At 42.0% G+C, this 22,121-nt stretch overlaps 1 protein-coding gene across 1 annotated transcript in view; it reads right to left on the bottom strand.

The window, feature by feature from the left end:
• Window positions 1-22,121, bottom strand: part of SV2C (synaptic vesicle glycoprotein 2C) — a 178,827-nt gene that overhangs the window by 67,414 nt on the left and 89,292 nt on the right. The gene's annotated exons all lie outside the window — the stretch shown is intronic.

Genomic DNA, 22,121 nt, shown 5'->3' with positions numbered 1-22,121 from the left:
GGCAAACGTAAAAGATAAATATATGCCCTTGAAAATTCCCCAACCACAATCTCTATATGCTGGAAAACATCCTTTTATGTTTTGTGTGTACACTTCATCTTTAACACACACCTAACGCCCCGCTCTCCCCCCGCCTCCACCTTACCTAGTGGATGGAACTAGAGTCCTTTTTTTCAGTTTTGACTGCACTGTTTTAGTGAGCCTTTCAGTAAATTTCTTCTTTGATTAATCACACCTCTCTTCCTAGCTCTAATAACTCCATCCTTTAAGTATCCTTAGCTCAGATGCCCATAAATCACACAACACCCTAAGCCAGCTATGAATCGCTCACAATTACAATTAGCATATAGATTTAACAGCTGTCATTAGTGGAGACTGCAGTAACTGGAAGAATCACAGTTGACCCAACACTTAAGACCGGGCTATGGCCCTAGAATCCAATCTACTCACAACGCTTAAAGTATCTATTACTCTTTAACGCGGGGATGTCAGTGAATTTATGAAAAAAAGTGTTGAGCTTAGGTTTGTCTGAATGTCTCCGTAGATGCCCATAAAAATGGTCTCTTGGTTACTAACCCTGATAGTTTTTCTTAGCTCTCATCTCTTTGATTCCCTGGAAGCATTCAATACAGGTGACTCAGCATCCTGCGGGAACCGAACTCTTCAGTCATTGCCTAGTCACCGCACCATCCTGGTTCCCTGTTCACACCCTGGCTGCTGTGCTATAACAGAGTGGTCCTGTGCCACCAAGCTTTGGCCATTCAGTTAATTCATTCATAATTAATTTATTTGTTCCACAAATACGCACTGAGGGCCAGACGCTGGAGAATCCACAATGAGAGCTTCCTGACTACATGGAATTTACAAACTAGTGGGAAATGCAAATATAAATACATAGATAGCAGTTAGAACACAGCACAACAGACTGAAGATGGAGGACATACAGGGTGCTCTGAGAGCTCCCAGTTGAGGGGATCTAATCTAATGTGGGGGTACCAGGGAAGGCTTCCTGGAAAAATTGATGTAAAAGTTGAGTCCTAAAGAAAGATACAAATTCTTGTCAGGAAAAGGATGCATGCAAAGGCAGTGTTTAGACCTTGGGTCTCTTCTTTACATGAACTCTTCATGAGTGTGTTCACTTCCCATGTCTATGTGCCTTACCTGTCCTGCTAGACACACACTGTCCAATATGGCGGCCACTAACCACATGTAGCAATCAAGCCCTTGAAATGTCGTGTGTGACTGAGGAATTGAAGGAGGAGTTTTTACATTTAAATTCATTAAAATTAAAACTGATGCTCGATTATTAGAAAACTTAAGTATGTTTGGAACAACTTGGGTGTGAATCTACTATTTCAACTGTAAACTTCATGAAATCGAAATACAAAGGAAGCATTTCCAATGAAAACTTGCATCCAAATTGAGATTTGCTGTATATGTAAACTACATCCCGGATTTGAAGACTTAGTACCAAAAAAGAATGTAAAAGATCTCATTTTTGTAAATTAGTTACATGTTGAAATCATAGTTTTGGATATTAGGCCAAATAAGTTTTAATAAATTAAAATGAATTGTATGTTTTTTACTTTTTAATGTGGCTACTAGAAAATTTAAGATTCCATATGTGGCTCACATTATATTTCTACTGGACAGAGCTGTGCTAGTCCTTGACTGTTTGAAAGTAGGGACTGAGTCTCACTTATCTTTCACATTGGCACTATGTTTTGTGTATAAATATTTGTCAAATGAGTATGACATTCTACACATGGGTAAGTCCCCATCAACAGATACTTCATGTGACAGTCATTCCACAAATAGTTTTGGAGAGCCTATCATGCCAGTCCTGTTCTAGGCCCAGGGGGACACAGCAGCATGAGACAGGGTACTCACCGCCATGGAGTTTCATTCTAACTAGAGATGCCACGATGAATGTATATTATAAGTCAGTGTAAGGGGACAGAGGCATGGGCTGGGAATGGGTTTGCTACTTTAGGTCAGGGGGTCAGGAATGGCTGCTCCAAACAGTCAAGACTGGAATGTGGTGAGAAGTCAGTCCCTATCTCAGGCAAGAACATTCCAGAAAAGACGACTGTATGTGCAGACACATTGAGAGGGAATTGTGCTTGGCACAGAGCAGGGCCAGTGTGGCTGGAGCACTACGAGTGAGAGAAAGCAGTAGGATGTGAGGTAAGCCAGGGACCCCATCAGGTAGGGCCACGGAGGCCAAGGCAAGGACTTGAATTGTACTTCCAAGTGGGATGGGAAGACACAGCAGCCAGAGAGTAGGAAATGGTTGGACCGACCTACATTTTTAGGATCACTCTGGTTGCCTGGTTGGGAACGAACTGGAGGACACAAAGAGGAATCAGAAAGTTCACTTTGGAGCCTTTGGTGTTAGTCAACAGCAGTTTATTGAACATCCCAGGGTATGTGCAGCAGGGGACGAGAATGAGAGAAATCTGCACCCCTGCTGTGTACCTTACTACAAATTTAAAACAATCATCTTTTAAAAATCCATCTTTAAAAAAAGTCACGCTTTATAGTCAAAAGCATTACAGTGAGCCCACAATATATTCACACAGGACTGTCTTTTTGCTCTAGTCCTTGTCTTGGGCTCAGCCAAAGAAGCCTGAGAGGGAAGTCTTTCAGCTACATCACGTAATAAAATCCCTTCAGGTAAGTATTTGTTGACTGTAGAACTGACACAAGAGAGCCCTTGTGGAATCCTTCACTGGAAGACTGCAGGTGGCTGACAGACTAATCCTGGCTACAGAAAACATGCACTTTCTCGATTCAGTGCATTTCTATACTGCAAACATATTATACCTATACACATACGTTGCTACCACTTATTGAGCACTTGCAATGGTGTCTCCATCTGCACCAAGCACTTTATGTGGGTCATCTTGTATAATTCTAGTAATAACTCAATGAGTAGGTGCCGTCGTTGTCATTTTCTTGATGAAGAACAAAATGCCCAAGGTCATGCAGATGGTTGGTGTAGAGTGTGACTTCAAGTCGGTCACATCTGGATTTGAATTCCAGCTCTGCACCCACTATCTGCATGACCTCAGAGCCTTTTGTTTCTTCATCAGTAAAATGAAGTGTGTTCAACGTGAAGCCACAAGACCAGTGTTCTTAAAGTGTGGTCCGTGGACCACCTACATCAGAATCGTCAGGGTTCCTTTATTGAAAGTACAAACTGGCATGGGGTCTGGGAGTCTGTATTTTTAATAAGCAGTGGAGACATCTGGCATCTACTTGTACGGCCACAACTAGGATTAATATACCTTAAAAAAAAATGTGGTCATTTTACATGTTACTTCTCTGAGGTACTTGGAACTTCACAAAATCCTACATTTAGAGGCAGTGTCATAGTTTGGTTTCCCTTGAAAAATGCCTGAGATCAGGACTTGAATGCAGGTAGTTTATTTGGGAGGTGAGTCCAGAACAAAGGTGTGAAGGAGCAGGCAGAGTGAGAGAAGGAAGGAGGGAAAACAGATAAAGAGTCCATTACTACTAGAAGCAACAGGAGCTCAATCCCACTGAGGACCCTCTAAGGAACCATGTAGAATGTGTCGCAGAATGGTTCCTCCGTAACATGTGAGGCTAAGGCACTTTTTCACCACCCCCTGTTAGCTATTAGTTGAGAGTTGGCCCCTAAAAGTTAACTTCCTTGCACGCTGGGGCTGAATCGGTGCAGGGCTGAGGGGTCTTTGGAGAGAGCTCTGAGGCCAAAAATCAGAGAGAGCCTCGGTGGGAGCTTGAGTTGGAACACTAGCAATGTGTACTGTACTGTCCACACTGCACTGATGTCAGGGGACCAGGAAACAAAAACACATCTACTTCAGGCAGAATTCACACAAGAGCTGCTTAACTTAATTGCTCAGTTTGGGGTAGGGGATCTGGGAAAGCAGTCTTTGGCTGGCAGAGAAGCAGCAGCATATTCTTTCCCACACATGCCACACTTTCCTGCTGTGTTGGAGCTACCACAGTATCTCTGCAGAAAATGAAGTCTTTTTTTTTTTTTTAACATCTTCATTGGAGTATAATTGCTTACAATGGTGTGTTAGTTTCTGCTTTATAACAAAGTGAATCAGTTATATATATACATATGTTCCCATATCTCTTCCCTCTTGCATCTCCCTCCCTCCCACCCTCCCTCTCCCACCCCTCTAGGTGGTCACAAAGCTGATGGTCACCGAGGTGGTCACCCTGTGCTATGCGGCTGCTTCCCACACTGGGCAAGGGGGGTGATCTCTTCATGAAAGAGACTGCCGATCGCCAGAACATGCTACTCTGAGCCAGCCCCACTCTCCACCCCTAGTCAACAAGCACCCCAGAGGAGTAACATATAAATGTAAAATGACCAAACTTCTTAGTCACAGGATTCTCTGTCAGATTTCTGGTGCTTCACTCTTAAATATGAATAGATAGCTGAAGATCTCCAGATACCTAAGGAAAGTGTTCAACATGAAAGAAACCAAAACAACAGAAAAAAGAAGCTCAGAAGAACAGGCAATGCAGGAAACAAAACAAACAAACAAGCAAACAAAACATTGTTCACCACCTCCCTAACCCCCCATTCTCAGAGCTGTAAAAGAACATATTACAGCCATGAAACAAGAAACAGTGCCATAAAAAGGCAAAGAACACACACATAGATCTTAGCAATTAAAAAAAAATAGTAAGAGAAGAAATGAAAACTCAATAGACTGGTTGGAAGATAAAGCTCCTAGACAGTAGAGCAAAAAGATAAACACATGGGCCGTAGGAAAGAGGAGATCAAAATATTAGAGAATTAATCCAGGTAATTCAATACCTAACAGACAGACATTCCAGAAACTGAGAACACAAAAAGTGGTGGGAGGTAACCATTGAAAAGAAAAATTATGAGGGAATTCCCCAGGAATGAAGGACGTAAGCCTTCAAATTGAAATGGGCCAATAAGGCTCAGGAAAGTGAGAAAAAGAGAAGAAAAGAGACACACGAAGGCATATTATGATCATGATACCATAGATAAAGAGAACTCACAGACAGAAAATATAGGTCGTAGATAAAGCGAAGGGGTTCAGAAAGGCATCAGATTTATCAATATTGCATGCTAGATGATAGTGGAGCGATATCCTCAAACATTCTGAGGCAAAATGATTTTTGACCTAGAATTCTACACCCAGCCATACTATCAATCTAGTGTATGGTATAAGGACCAAAAAAAAAAGGTGAAGGTCAAAAGGTCTACGGGTCCTGGGAACTGTAATGAACTCAGCAAAGCAGTGAAGTCCCAAGATGACAAGTATGCAGGAGACCCAAGAAACAGAATGACCAAAGACTGCAGGAGAAATTTTTTCAGTAAAAAGTACTGGAAATGACATCATCTAATACATTTCATTACGTTGAAAACTATACTGAGAGGCTGTAGATGTGGAAAGACTTCATGAAACATATACAAAGCCAGGCAAATGAAAATATAATATGGTTATTAACTCTAGGAAAAGCAAAAGTTACGTTAAGAAATCATACTCCAAACACTATTTGGCTCAGCAGGAATCAGACGGATGTAAATTCTGATTACTGATTTAACCAAACATTATGAGTTAACTTTATTGAGAGCGTAGAAAGAGAATTCGGGGTGGATGGAAGTCTAAGAACACTAACTCTCAATTTCCATGCTAGTCAGCAGATAATATGTAACATAGACACAGCAAGGGAAAACAATATATTTACAAAATTTAGAAAAAACTAGGCAGACAGAGGAAATAACTCTAACAGTTGAAAGAAGTTGCCCTTGAGGAAAAAGAATGGAGGGTGGAAGAGCAAGACAGAGAAGTTGTTTTGTTTTTTTGGAGGGAGGGTTATCATCTTAAGCGGTGCCTGCTTTTTAGGACTATGGACAAATGTTACTTTGATTTAAAAAATTTAACTAATAAACCTATTCTGAAGCTCAGATGTAACTGTCACATGCTATCCATCGTGCCAGAAAGCCTGTTTAGTTTGATACAGTCATCCCTTGGTATCCTTAGGGGATTCGTTCCAGGATACCCTGAGGGTATCAACATCCACGGATGCTCAAGTCCTTTACATAAATGGTACAGTATTTGCATATAACTTAAAAACATCCTCCCATATACTTTAAATCATCTCCAGATTACTTATAATACCTAATGCAATGTAAATGCTATGTAAACAGTTGCTGGTATGTGGCAAATTCAAGTTTTGCATTTTGGGACTTTCTGGATGTTTGCCCCCAAACATTTTTGATTTGACGTTGGTTGAATCTGAGGATGTGGATAACGAGGGCCAACTGTAATTAAAGAGTAATATTAAAAGTCTTTGGGCATGCTTCTGACATGGTGAGTGGGACATCTGCCACAAAAAAAGTGATCTCACTTCATCCTACAGGAAAATGGATCAGCTGAGGCAAGGGATTTGGTTCTGTAAGAAAACATGGGTCTTGCCACTGAACTCTGCAGCGTGCAGTTTCTAGGTTGAGATCATTCTGTGTTCTAAAATACACAAACCCTTTAATTTCATATAGGATGGGGCTGGGGAGACAGCTATCAGCAACTGTTTCTTCTCCACTTCAGTCAATTTACATGCAAGAGGCATCATGCTCATCTGTAGGATACACAATTAATGAAATATACTCAATGTATCTGTGAGCTAAACAGAGAAGAAACAAACGTGGATTTGTAAAATCATGATTTTTTTCCTGGATCTGAAAATGAGTCAACAGACATTTTATTATGTTTATATATATTTTTAATCTTAATTTGTCTTTTGCACTAAGCAAATGCTGTGTGAAATTGATGTCCTGAGACTGTCAATGTAAGCATTCGCAATACACTCCAATGACAAGATTCTGTGTCCTGAGTTTGTCATATTGCAAATGGTCACATTGTAGTACTGTTTGCATTTAAAAGTCTATATTGATTGGATTTTTATTTTTCTTTGTAATTTCAGTCTTTCCCTCCATAGATATATTTAGCATCGTACTACAATTGTCCCAACTTAGAAATTTTCTCTTAGCACTGTGATAACAGCTGTTTCCCTTTACCACTAATGTATACCATGTCTTAGAAAAATCCATAACATAATAGGAAAAAAATCTAATGAAGTCTTGTTTACCTTGTCAGGACACTTCATGGCAGTTTTGCATTTTACTAAAAATATCCATTTATTCCTTGACTTTGTGCCTTTTAAGATATTGTTAAATGTCTCATCGCCATTTTTTAATTTCCTTTTTTTTTTGCCCCTTTTTTCCATGGATAATTCTCCCTCTGTTTTGTCTTTTTTCTGACCCTTTTGTGGAAAAATATCACTTTAAATCAAATTGCACTTAGGTGACTTGATCCTGAAAGGCCAAATTAATAATCACAAGAAAATGATTAGCTGGCTTTAAAAGTAAAATAAAATATGAGTGCATTGCAATTCACCTACGTTAGTTCTTCCATCTCAACTGCTCAAATGCCCCAGTCTTAGAAAATACAGTAAATAATTCTGATGACATTTGGCCAGCATGTGTAGTTGCTCCAGCTTTTATCTCCTGATTACAATCACTGCAGGATGAGCAGTGTGAAATCACTCACCCGTATCACCTTTCATTATAAACCAGGTAAGCACAGGCCGCCCTTTTGATTGGCTATAATATACTATGTGAAGGAAGCTTCAATCTCCCACTGAAGTCTGCACCAGAGGGAGAAGGGAAAAAACGAGCAAATCAATAACCTTTTCCCTACAATGAAAGTATGATTTATAATGCTCCTACAGATAGCCAGGACGCTTGTGTGTGTGTGTTTTTTTAAGGACAGTTGCAGCGATACTGCAGGCAACCAATGACAATGGAAGCCTGAAATCTGGTGGTTATTTGCTGCTCAAACCACTGCTTTATTGAGGAAGCCAAACAATATGTCAGAATAAAACGTCATTTCTTTGGACCCCTCCAATTTCGAAATCACAGTACCACGGGCATAAAGCATTTGATCCTTTTTGAGGTAAAAACCCCAAATAACTTTCCTCTGAAAATTTGCTGTACCTTTCATATAAGACCATTGCAGGCAAACCTTGAAAATGCTGTACTGAGTTTGATAAAATGGGTATTTGGAATGGGTATTTGGAATTGTGCTTTAGAATTTGAATCATAATTTTCTTCAGAAACATGCATAGACTAGTATAATAGGGACTGCAGTGTTTAGTGGGAATTTTTGTTACTTACATTTAATTTTGTTGGAGGCAAAAAGGGAAAATATGAAATCACTGTGGCGAGGCAGTTCTAGAAAACTATAGTAGGTGCTTCTAAATTACTGGCTCCATTAAATTTAAATATTTATTGGATAACACGTCACAGTCATACAAATCAAACTGATATGCCCATTTACATCTGGCTTCTAACAATGCCAACACTTGAAAGAAATAAAACAGCATTTGTTTAAAAGACTTATACATACAGAACATTTCTAATAGAGCTTGTGCCTCCTGTTGTGAATTAATGCAGCTTCCTTGTTCTGACATGAAAGTTATTTCACTAACAGACTTCAAGACCAGAAGAAATAAAATCAGCCTTGAGCTGCAGCAGTGCCAGTACAGCAACAACTGTGACTTTGAAGACCAGATGAACCTTGGCAATGACTCTGACTATACTATAGTCACAGGTACTAATTAACCCTGCAGATTTCTGCATTAGAAAGAAAATTCATTCTGAGAGCTCTTAATCCATCCCTCAGGCTTTACAAATTACTTGCCAAGGGATCTCATAATGTTATGTTGGAATTAGGGGGATAGTAAACATTTTCTAGTGCATGTGTGTCAGGGTCTGAGGCTTGGAGAACTCAAGGGCATGGGAGTATATAAATAGGGAAAGATGGCAGCTGATTGATTCTCAGTCTAGAACTCTCTGTGCTACTTTACCTCTGCTCCTCATGTATCTTATGCTCAGAAAATATTTAGTAAATCATTAAAATGAACTCCAATGAAACTTTTGACATTTTCTTTTCTTTTTCCACTTTAGGTGTAGAGGGCGTAATTAATTACCCTCTGACCAACACACTATCAACAGCATCGTGCAAATAATGTGCATCTTTATTTCCTTCCTTTTATCAACATTTCTCATCAATTGGTATTCCACCAACACCCCCATAGCCAGTGTGTTTTAATTGTGGATTCAAATTTGAATAAAACCGTTGAAAAATAAATAGTGTGGGGACTTCCCTGGTGGCGCAGTGGTTAAGAATCGGCCTACCAATGCAGGGGACATGGGTTCGAGCCCTGGTCCGGGAAGATCCCACATGCCGCGGAGCAACTAAGCCCGGGCGCCACAACTACTGAGCCTGCGCTCTAGAGCCCGCGAGCCACAATGACTGAAGCCCGCGCGCCTAGAGCCCGTGCTCGGCAACAAAGAGAAGTCACCGCAATGAGAAGCTCGCACACCGAAACGAAGAGTAGCCCCAGTTTGCCGCAACTAGAGAAAGCCCGTGAGCAGCAATGAAGACCCAACGCAGCCAAAAATAAATAAATAAATTTATTAAAAAAAATAGTGTGTCTTGTCACTTACATAATGGCAACATACTAGAGTCCTCATTTTGTCTTACTCTCTTCACTCAGCATTGTTTGATGATCTATCATGTTGCCATTACTGTTTCTAATCAATGTAAAGTATTCCACCACCTTCTGTGTACCTATTCCCCTAGTGATGGATAGAGATTGCTCCAACTACCTGTTTTCACAAACAACATCACTATGAACAGTCTTACACATGACCCCTTACTGATATCTGAATTTCTCTGGGTATATACCAGGGATGGAGTATACTAGGTCAGAGTGTACATGTTTACACATTCGGACAAGCATCATCTGAATGTTCTTTAGAATGACTACACCAGTGTACACCTCCCTACGTACTTCAGAAAAATCTCAGTTCAAGGCTCTGCCACCCCAGACCTCCTCCTCCTCACTTTCGGGTTTTAGTCATCAAGGCCTCAGACACAGCATGGCTTCGACGAGAAGGGAGGGCTTTGTCTTCTGTCATTTGACACTCATGGGATAAGGGCACTACCCACATGCATCACTACTGAACGCATATCCTCTCTCCTCTGCTGGGCACCGTCTTGCCCTCTCTAAACAGGAAAGGGTAGGGGCTAACCACACATTAGATTTAGAACTCAAAGTCTCAGAACCAAAAAAGAAGGTATTTGCATGCAGATGAGTGTGAACGCGGAGAGTCTGAAAGGCGGGAGGGTCAGTTGGCCTGGTTCCTTGAACACTAACCCCCCTGGAGGATTTGCATCCCAAGCCCTAATGGAAATAAGAAGTCAAGAGCCAGGCTGACTGGCTGGAAGGAGCAGTTGGTCTTTGTCTACTTTACTACCTTTCTCTCCATTTCTAACTGTCCAGCCTGAAGGAAGAAAGAAAGGAACTTGAAAGCTGGAAGCAGACCTCATCTGTCCAGAGGAGAGTCCCAGGATCTGAAGCAAATGGCACTGCCAAGTCGGATGGGATGGGGAGAGCTCTGAGCGGCCGAACTGCCTTTTCCTACCAGGATGGGGTTCCTCAGCCTGGCAGACATAAGGGGTGGGTGTGGGGAGGGCAGGTATCAAGGGGGTTCCTATTTTCTGCCAATTTATACAAATGTCAGTTCTAGAAATTTCCTTGCTTTCCTGGCTAGGCCATTTGGAAGCTCCATCCTGGAAGGAGGAGGAGGAAGGGAACTGCCCCTGAATTTGAAGAGTTTTTGATGGAAAGCTGGACATAAGCCACTGGATACTTGCGGCTTCTTGGGTGTCAGCCCCGTAGAATGGGAGCCCATATAGTGAGGCCACCAAGAGTGTGGGTGTGGAGGCATGCTGCCTGGTTCTGAATTCCTGCTCTTCTGCTTTACTCGCTGGGTGACTGTGGGCAAGTCACTTAACTTCTCTGGGTCTCAGTTTCCTCATCTGTAAAATGTACACAACAGTGTCTCTTTGTGGGATAGTTGTAAAAATTAAAGGATTAACACATGTTCACGTCTCAAAACAGCGTATAGCATGAAATAAAGGTTGATTAAATGTTAGTAAAGAGACTGACATCCAATCTTCTTTTCAGGAGGTGAGTGGGGGGCGTTTCCCCCCAACTCCCGCCTCTCAGTTCCTCCCATTCCCCCTGGCAGGGTGACCTCAGCCTCAAACACAAAACCACAGATGTGTGGAGTGCAAAATGTCAGTTTTCCTGCCTTAACATTCTGCATTTCTCCATCCTCCCCACTCTGCCAAGTCCTGCGTGCAGCACGAGACGGGCCTCCTCAGCATGACAGTCAACTTTGATTTCTGAAGTCTCTCCACTGTGAGGTTCGTCTGCTGTGAGCCACAGACAGCACGTCACCGCAGCCCATCGTCTGCTCTGTCCCTCCTCCATCAGGCGTTTCAGTGCTCTTCAAACCATTACCGTGTGGGCAAGCTCTTCTTTGAGAGACCCCCAAGTGGATCTGATTTGGCTGGAATTGATTCTCAGCAGCGAGAAAGTCTCCCTGCCTGCTCAGCACCTAATGAGTGGCTGACCCTTCGAATAAAGGCAACAGCCCGGATCCCTCGGGCAGCCTGCGAAGGCCACTGAAGATGCTTTAGAATCAGAATGTGGGTCACAGGCCAAAAACAGCAGACAGAGAGAGAGGGAGAGGGAGAGAGGGAAACGACAACAACCCAGAAGCTTGAGAACCACTTTCAGTTACAATAGTGAAGCATTAGCTTAGCAAGGACAAAACCTGGGGCAACTTGCAATTCTGCAGTTCTGAAGGATAGCTCCCGCAGAGGTCTGAGCTAAGTGGAACGTGATGGAACAAGCCTCACTTCAAAGCCCATCAGCCACAACTGTCACCAAGATGGCAACCCATTCCTAAAAATGGTGATTCACAAAGGAAGAAAATAACCTCACAGCACAAGTTTTTTGGATGAGACTAGTGAGAACTGGGAGTAACTGTCTTGGATCAGACCTGTTGAGGGTCTAACATTGCTGACCAGGGCATTTATTACATGGCTCTGTGCCTCAATTCATCAAAACACTCGTTATGGGCTAATCTGGGTCAGGCACTGTGATTGGTACCATGGAGGCTATCAAGATGACTTTTTAAAAATGATTTACAATATTGTCTTAGTTTCAGGTGCACAGCATAATGATTCAGTATTTTTATAGATTATTTTCCATTATATTCAATAGGTTATTACATGACAGTGGGTATAATTCCCTGTGTTATACAGTATATCCTTGTTGCTTATCTATTTTATGTATAGTAGTTTATATCTGTTTATCCCATACCCCTAATTTGTACCCCTACTTCCCTCTCCCCTTTGGTAACCACAAATTTTCTATATCTGTCTGTTTCTATTTCGCATATACATTCATTTGTATTATCTTTTAAGTTTCCACATGTAAGTGATATCATATAGTATTTGTCTTTGTCTGACTTGTTTCACTAAGCATAATATTCTCTAGGTCCATCCAAGTTGCTACAAATGGCAGTATTTCATTCTTCTTTTTTATAGTTGAGTAATACTTCACTGTGTGTGTATACATACACACACACACACACACACCCCACATCTTAAGCCTATCATCTGTTGATGGGCATTTGGGTTGCTTCCATGTCTTGGCTATTGTCAATAGTGCTGCTATGAACATTGGGATGCATGTAAAAGATGATTAAGTTTTGATCTCTGGCCTCAGAGTCCAGAAATTGCTTACAATACTAAAGAAACCTTTTTTTATTGAAGCCATGAAGAAAATTCTAAAAACTCTAGCCCCAGTAGAAGGCAGAGGTGTGCACCAGGCACAAGAAGGGCACAAAGGACGGATGCCCCAGCAAGGGCCTGGGTTAATGGCTCCTCCTAGTTGGTTCCACTGGTACCACCTTTGGATCAGAAAGGGGTGGATACCCACTTCCACAGTCTTTCTTTCCTTTTTCTCTCTCTCTTTCTCTCTCATGGAACTCTACCCTCTGTCCACTACAAGAAAGAAATGTCACCACTGGCCCAAGGCATCCTCGGTCACAAACCATCCAAGCGTAAGGGGGATGGTCACAGGAGAAGTGAGCCCAGCCGCTTGTTTACCCTAGTGTCCTCTGCCTGGCCAGCCCCTGCACAGAACAGGTTATCACACAGTTTGACTTCATTTGTGTCATGATGAAACAGAGTCCCTCGAAAACCGAGTCCCTTTGTCAAGTTCATGATTTAACCTCTCTATCCAAAACTTTATTCCCTTTCTTGTCCTGCACCTGTTCCTCCTCAAGATTGAGGAATATCAAAGAAAAAGGGGGATTACAACCGAGCAGGACCCTGTGGGGACTTCCTGAGAAAGACTACCCTCCCCCACCATGTTATCTGCCTGTCTCTTGTTTGTAGAACAACTTTAACCTCTTAAGCTTCCCCTGAGTTCCAAAGAACAAATTTAATCAGAGAATTGAGAAAAAGGAGAAACAAAGGAAAATGAAAACAGTCAAGCAAGACAAAATAATAATATAGTTGAGCCATTAAACAAAGTCAAGGACTTTTAGTTCCTCCTCAAGGGCCATAGATAGTATTCTGAGCCATGTCCTTGAGCTGTTTTGCAGATAATGAAATCCCCACCAGGTGGAAGACGTTAACTGTATGTTGACCGCAAGCACGTAGACCCCAGACCAGCTGGAACCAGAAGGTTGATGATGTTGACTCCTGATTACCTCACCTCCAACCAATCAGAAGAATGTCCAACAGCTGATCACGCACCCCACAACCCTCTCCCTCAGCCTTTAAAAACCTCTCCCTGAAAGCTACTGGGAAGTTTAGGTCTTTTGAACCCCAGCTGCCCGTGCTCCTTGCTTGGCCTTGCAATAATCGCTGCACTTTACCACGACCCTGTGTCAGTAGACTGCCTTTACTGCACGTGGGCAAGCAGACCCAAGTTTGGTTCGGCAACAATGAGATGATGTCTCTGAAAGTCTTTATAAACCACCGAAGATAATTCTCCCGTGCGATGATGATGCCTACCAATCAGATATTCTGCATCTCACTCTTCCCTCAGAAGGTCCCTGTGAGCCTGTTTTCTTCCTCACCAGGCCATGCTAAGGCCCTGCCCTTCTGGCAGTCACTAGCTCACTTCCAACCTCTAAGCAAAACTAAGCTCTCACTCTCTTTGGTCACTGAGACTCTTCCTCCAGAGGCCCAGCTCCATTCCTTTTGGCTTAAGGGCACAGCTGCCCTGCAGGTACCTGAGGACCAGGAGTCCCACCTGCCTTTCTCTTAATTGTGAAAATCTTCCTCCCACTCAGACTCTCAGAGACCCTCTGTCTTCCGCATCAGCACAGGGTAATTACCTGTCTTCTCCCCTCCAGGTAAGCTTGGCTCTCTTTGGCTTAAACCCAGCAGTTCCCCAGGCCAAATCTGGCACAAGTGTGTGTTGTTTGGTCCATGGAGTGTTGTGAAAACTTACAGAAAAAATTAGGTGATTATGATAGAATCACTTTGGAAAATATTTTAAGTTTCTCATCAAATTACACACATTTACCAAACAATCCAGCAATCCCTCTCCTAGGAATTTACCCAAGAGAAATGAAACTTCTTTCACACAAGGATTTGTACTCAAATGTTCACAGCAATGTTATTCTTCATAGCCCAACTGTAAACAGTCAAAAAGGTCCATCAATTGGTGATTGGATCAACAAACTGTGGTCCATCCATAATGGATGCTACTCAACAACAGGACGGAATGAACCCCTCAAACACCCAACTACATGGACGAATCTCAAAGGCATTATGCTATAGCAGAGTCCAGACGCAAAAATTACATACTCTATGAAGTATTCAATTTACATGAAATTTTACAAAAGACAGAAAACGTATCTTTGCTTACCAGGTGCCAGGCATGGTGGGAGGGACTTGACTGCAAAGGGGCATGAGGTTACTTTTTGGTGATGGAAGTATTCTTTATCTTGATTGAGGTGGTGGTTACAGAATTGTATCCTTTTGCCAAATCTCATCACTTAAATTGATGTATTTTATTCTAGTTTTATTTGTTTCCTTTTGCTCTGTAACAAATTATTGCACACTTAGGAGATTAAAAAACCACACAAATTTATTATCTTCAGTTCTGGAGGTCCAAAGTCCAAAATGGACCTCACTGCACTAAAAGCAAGGCGTCAGCTGAGCTGCATTCCTTATAGAGACTCCAGAGGAGAATATATTTCCTTATATTTTCTAGCCTCTTGAGGCTGCTCGCATTCCTTGGCTCAGAGCCCCTTTCCCCTATCCTTAAAGCCAACACCACCAAGCCAAGTCTTGCCCATGCTACCACTTCTCTGCTTCTCTCTTCCAGCTCCATCTTCTGCTTTTAGGGACCCTTGTGATTAGATTGAGCCCACCGGATAATCCATGGTAATCTCTCTATTTTAAGATCAGCTGATTAGCAAGCTTAATTCCATCTGCAACCTTAATTCCTCTTTGCCCTGTAACCTCACATATTCACAGGTTCTGGGAGTTAGGATGGTCTTTGGGGACCATCATTCTGCTGACCACATATGTATATCTCTATAAAGATACATTTTAAAATTGGTAGATTGAAAATTGGAGAGACTTCAAATAAATACCCAGAATTCTGCCTTCTGGTAAATCAGATCTGGCCACACCAGGCTTCAATAGCTGCATGGCTAAACCTGCTGCAGCTGAGTAGCTGCCAACCCTCTAGAAAGGGCACGGACTCTGTCATTTGCTTCAGTCCTCTTTCTTGCCAGCTTCACCTGTTTACATCACCTTGGTCACTAAGATATTTATGTTGGCCATCTCAGTCTTCAACTGTTAAGTCAAATGAAACCAAGACTCTTCTGACCCTTAATACCTCATCTTCCCTTCTAGCCCCACTCCTCCCCAACCCTCCCCCTAACCCATCAGGCTGATGTGCTCCCTCTATCTAATTTGTAACACCATTTGTATGTTGAAGAACACAGTGGAATTCAAACTGGTCCCAGAAAGGATGTACTCTCAAATCCATCACAGTATTTGAGAAAGAGGTACTCTGAACCCACAGGCCGAAACAGGGAAGATGAGAAGCAAAGCTTGGATTCAGGATTCTTCACTGTTACCCAAGAACAGATGTTTCGCCACACTCCTAGAAGAATCTCTGGCTTCCAGCATGGGGCCAGGCACAGTGTAGATGCACAAAGATGTTTGCCACTCCCAAAGTGCAGTGTAATATCTCATGAGCAATTTAAATAAAGGCTAAATCTCAGTTTGTTTAGTGGTGATGGGGGGAAAGTCCCAGGATACATTTCTTTGTAGGATACCTTAAACACAGAAAAAATTATATTGGTTCCATGACCCTCAACTGATCTCCTAACCCTTGCCAATCATCTCATTCAGATACGCTTTGAATGGTTGAGAAGACTGGGCAAGGGAATATACAAATGGTGGAAATAGCTCATTTCTTCCACTACTACTGGATTAAACAACCAACAAGAGCATTTTCTAGTTAGGACAGTTCATTTGGTTAAGATCTACAGTAACCATCCCACTCTGCTCTAGCCCACACTATTTTCTTTTGCCGTATCTTGCCTCCTTTAATTTTGCCAGATTTAGAGCCTGACCACGGCCGTGTCCCCGTCACACAGTTCTCATGCTCACTGTTTTCCAGCCTCCTTGCAAGTGTCCTCTGGAAGCCCCAGGGCTGCTTTTTGTCCTGTACATTCCACAGTGTGATGGGCAGCACAGCTGAAGAGCTCACTGGAGAGTGAACATTAAGAATGAGGAATAAGTGGAAAATGCAATTTATTCTGTCCACAGGTGGAAACATGCTCCAACATTACATAAAAGATTAGACACTTCCTAAAGAAGAAGCACCTTCCAAACTTGAGAAGTATCCCTGTAGGAATTACTAAGATTTCCCTATCATGCCTTCAACCTCAAACTCTGTCCTATTTAATAATCTGTTCTTCTAACGAGCTCTTCTAGGCATTAATTGTGTATCTTCAGGAATTAATTACATAGGTACGCTCATAGTGGGGTCCAGTTGTGCTGAATGGCGATATTTTCTAAGATACCACACCTGCATCTTTAACTGGGCTTGCCTTGAGACCTTCTAAAAGCAACTCAGAGCAAATCTAAGCTCGATTTTGACAGAGAGACAGCTGCATAAAATATAAATGCTAAATCAGCCCATAAGAGAATAGAAACTTCCAGGTCATTCAGCACCAATGTCTCTGCTGGTAGGTTATGTAAAAATCAAAGTTTGGCTTACTCCTTACAAATGACAGAACACTGTGCTTGTAGAAAACAGATGGTCAGGGCTTCCCTGGTGGTGCAGTGGTTAAGAATCCGCCTGCCAATGCAGGGGACAAGGCTTTGAACCCTGGTCCGGGAAGATCTCACATGCCGAGGAGCAACTAAGCCCGTGCACCACAACTACTGAGCCTGCGCTCTAGAGTCCATGAGCCACAACTACTGAGCCTGCATGCCACAACTACTGAAGCCTGTGTGCCTAGAGCCCGTGCTCCTCAACAAGAGAAGCCACCGCATTGAGAAGCCCGTGCACCACAACGAAGAGTAGCCTCGGCTCGCTGCAACTAGAGAAAGCCTGTGTGCAGCAACAAAGACTCAACACAGCCAAAAAATAAATAAATAAATTTATTAAAAAAAAGAAAACAGATGGCAGCTCTACGTCCTTTCACCTTAACAGTCTGGGCAAATGAACGGAGTATTCCTTCTGGGGACCCCAATATGCATATGGCAGAAAAACGAAGTCCAGATTCTGTAGCTGGTACCCTAAGATATCAGGGAAGCCTTCTCTACCTTTCCACAAAACTGTAAATATCTCTTGCCCTCTAAGGCAGTTCAATATTATTGATGGAAATGCGGGGAATGATCATATGCTCAAACACGGAACATTTTAGAAGATGATGACAATTTTTATGTCCCCCCCAGGTGACAGTTAATTTAGAAGCACAGAAGTTAGTTACCAAGACTTGGTAATGGTGCTAATTGTAAGCCTTGGATAAGAGACCTAATTAGGTTAATGACGAATTCAGCCCAGCAGGGGTATATTCAGGACAGTTCTTTTCAAAGACACACACACACACACACACACACACACACACACACACACACACACACACACACACTTTGTCTAGTTCAGAATACAAAGATGTGCAGAGAGATGAGTTGGGGAGCTCTTATGGAACCATAAGGCTATCATTAAGACCTTGTTTTAGAGAGAAAAAAGGTAAGTGCTTCAGAGTTAGGTTTGATAGTAGGTATCTAACAAGAAAAACATTAGAAAAAAATGAATAATCCCCAACGCCTTTAAAGCAGAGGGGTGCTTTTGGTGGCTGGAAGGCCCTTTCTTTGCTGGAAGGCCCTTTCAATGGGTGCTGCTATGGACCGACATGTGTCTCCACAAAATTCATATGTTAAAACCCCACCCCACAATGTGACTGTATCTGGAGATGGGATAATTTCTTTAGGAAGTAATTAAGGTTAAATGAGGTTATAAGGGTAGGGCCCTAATTGGATACAAGGAGAGGAAGACAGAGATCTCTCTCTCTTCCATATGTGGACACAGAAAGAAGACAGCCAGGAAGAGATCCCTCAACCAGAAACTACTGACCGGCACCTTGATCTTGGACTTCCCAGCTTTCAGAACTGTGAGAAAATACACTTCTGTAGTTTAAGCCACCCAATCTACGGTATTTTGTTATGGCAGCCCAAGCAGAGTAATACAGGTGGAGTATCTAAGTTTGGAGCTAGAAGCTGGGCAGAGCTGAATTTCTGTGCATAAGAAAGGAGAGTGGGGTGGGCAATGCAGTTAGATTTCTGGAGGAAGGAGACAGAAGCCAGTGAAATTACACGCTGTGTGGGGAGAGGGAGAGAGAAGACGCAATATAGCCTTTGTAGGAAACACAAATGTCAAGTGAGAATTTATGAAGTTGTGGGATAAAAGGTGTGTGATGTAAAAACCTCTTCTGTCTCATAACATTTTCAGTAGGATAGTTTTAAAAATAACAGAATTCTGGGTGTGACTGGTTTTTCTTATGGCAAATGATGGAGGCTTAGCGCTTAGAATGCTTGGCAAGGGGCTGTGACAGCGTCACCCGGATAGATGAGGGGATGGATGGTTGCCGTATGGGCCATATACACACACTGTAGAGACCTTAAAAATGATTCCAAATAACCCTCTATATGACGTTCTTTGAGGACGTTTCTTAGCTTTGGCATGTCTGGAGAACATTTTGAAGAAATGAGAACCAGAAGACTGGTTCCAGTTGCTTATCTTCCATTTTCTGTGTCACTTTGGGAAATGACACACTTTCTATGCAGCAGGCTCTCCATTCCAAAAATGGGAATGACACTTACTGTTGCTTTTGTTCCCAAGATTATTAGAATAAATAAGATGATATATGTGAAAATGCCCTTCAAAGAGTAGTACTAATTTTGTTTTCTACTGTTTATTTTGAAATACAGCCACAGAAAGGTGGAAAGATAGTACAGAGAGATCCCATGTACCCTTCACTTAATTTCTCTCAGTGCTTGGAAATGATTAGATCTTACATAACTGTAGTATAATACCAAAGGTAGGAAACTGACTGTGGTATAATGTGTTCTTCGTCATTTTATAACATGTGTGGATTTATGCAACCACCTGCAATCAAGACACGATTCCATCAACACAGAGATCTCTGGGGGCTGCTCCACTGTAGTCACACCTGCTTCCTTTCTCCTCACCACCCCTACCCCCTGCCAACCATTAATCTGTTCTCCATCTCTATCTTTGTCCTTTCCAGAATGTTTTATATCTTTTGAGATTGGCTTTTTCACTCACAAAATGCCCTTGAGGTCTCTACAAGCTGTTGTATCAATTGTTCATTTCCTTTTATTGCTGAGTGGAATTCTATGGTATTGTAGACATTTTGGTTGTTTCCACTTTTGAGCTATTACAAATAAAAGTGTTCTGAATAACCATGTACAAGTTTTTGTGAGGACATACATTTTCATTTCTCTGGGATAAATGCTCAGGAGTGCAATTGTGGGTTGTATGTTAGGTGTGTCTAGTTTTTTTAAAGAAACCCCCAAATTATCTTCCAGAGTGGTGGCACTATTTTGAGTTCCCACCAGCAATGCATGAGACATGCATTTTCTGCATCCTCACTGGCATTTGGTATTGCCATTAATTTTTAAACTAATTTTTATACTCTAAAGTGTATTCACTGTTTGTTTACAAGACAAACCCTAATGTCAACAGCTTTTGGAGGAGGCACTTCTATCTATAGTAAATGAAACCAACTTTTCTGTTTTTATTTATTGTAGTTTCCACTATCTCTACTGGAGATCAAGTTCTCCATGATTCGTGGAAGACACAGTCTGCTCTCAGGCTGGGATTCACATTTGCTTTGGGGAAGTCTCAGGGATCTAGTAGTCAACTGTGATCTGAGGACCGGGAAAGTTTCGCTCACTGAAATACTTCGGAGGATTCACTTGTCTGGGGCTTTCTAGAGTCTTGTACCTACATTTTCTGAAACCACCTTGTAAAGGCCATACTAGCCCGAACCATACCGACCTTCATATGGGCCCAGGTTCTCCTCCTGACACACATTAGTGTATGCTAAGCACCTTATCTGAGTGAGGGCCTGGGATAGCTTGTCTCTAATGTCATGTGTTAGTAATTATGATTTATTAAGGACTGCATCTTGCAAAGAAAACTCTCCCCCATGACTTTTGAAGAGCAATCAAACCAGTATCAAAGCTCCTTGGAAGCTTTCTACACTAGAAACTGAAGCTGAATACTTTGAGCTAATTTTTCTTAAACAGTAAGTGTTTTCTTCGGGTTCAGGTGCTGACATTTTGAGTTTGCTGACAACCCTTCCAGTCACCAAAGGAAGGACTCCCTCAGTTCCTGCTGTTTTTTCCAAGCTTTGTTCTCCAGCCTTCCTGACCATTCCGTGAGCTATTCAGTGGCTTTCCAATAAATCCCTTTCTGGTTGAGTTAGCTGGAGTTGCTTTCCATTGCATCCATACAGAAACTAATATAAAAAGACCATACTTAAACTTCTGATTATGAAATACATGAACAGTCCTACAAGATTTTCCTACAAGAGATGGCCAGTTGTCCCCCAGTATCCACTTTATCCTGATTTGTGTTCTCCTTACTCCTTAGAATAGGAGTCGGCTATACATTTCCAAGATGCCCTTGCAGCTAGCTATGGTCATGTGCTGGGGTTCTGGCCAATGAGATTTAAGTGGATCTGTGTGGGGCTTCCAGGAAGATTCTTCATGGGAGCACAGACATACCCTTATATGTCCTTCCTGCTCTGTGCTGCCTAAGATGTGGACCTCCTGGTTGGAATGTGCTAAGAATGGTGGAACTCTGAGATAAAAGGAATTGGGACCTTTGATGATGACCATGGAGCTACCATCCCAGCCCTGGACTGCCTCCACCCAGGCTTCTTTTATGTGATATAAAACAAGTTTCTAACTTATTTATGCCTGTTACTTTTTTTTTTCTTTTATATCTAGTCAATCCTAATCTTAACTCATACAGATGGTGAAGAAATGCAAGGTGGGATTCTGGGAAGAACCTAGAGTCCAGTGACTCCCTAGGATTCAGAAGAAAGCATTTGTTGATTTTTAGCTTCTATGCTCCTATCTACTTCAAAATTATGGTAGCTATTAGACCTGTCAATAGGTATTGTTACTTAATATGCTAATACATTTTGATAACTGTATTTTGAAACAACTGGTTTCATTTATAATCCTATTTATTTCATTTTCTGCATTTAAAAACATTATTCTGAAAGGAAGTCTGTAGGCTCCACCTGACTACCTGAGGGACGGATTATAGATCCCAGCTCTGCAGTGTCACCTAGCAGTGTTAGCAGCATAGGAGTCTAGCTCTTAACATGAAACACAAGCAAGAAAACTGCCATATTTTTAAAGCCCATTTCTCCATTTTAAGATCATGTGTATAAGATGTGAAAATCAGTAAGAAAAACCTCAGCTAAAATTAGAGTCAGGAAGGCCAGTAGAGGGAGCTCTCACCCATCATCACTCCCCACCATTTGCATGTCTTCAAATCTATTTGCATGCCCCGCACAAAGAAGAGTACCTTGTACCCCAAACAGGAAGAAGTCTACTTTACTACCC

This window comes from Balaenoptera ricei, chromosome 3 (assembly GCF_028023285.1).
Source record: "Balaenoptera ricei isolate mBalRic1 chromosome 3, mBalRic1.hap2, whole genome shotgun sequence".
NCBI lineage: Eukaryota > Metazoa > Chordata > Mammalia > Artiodactyla > Balaenopteridae > Balaenoptera > Balaenoptera ricei.
This window is presented reverse-complemented; position numbering and strand designations above follow the sequence as displayed.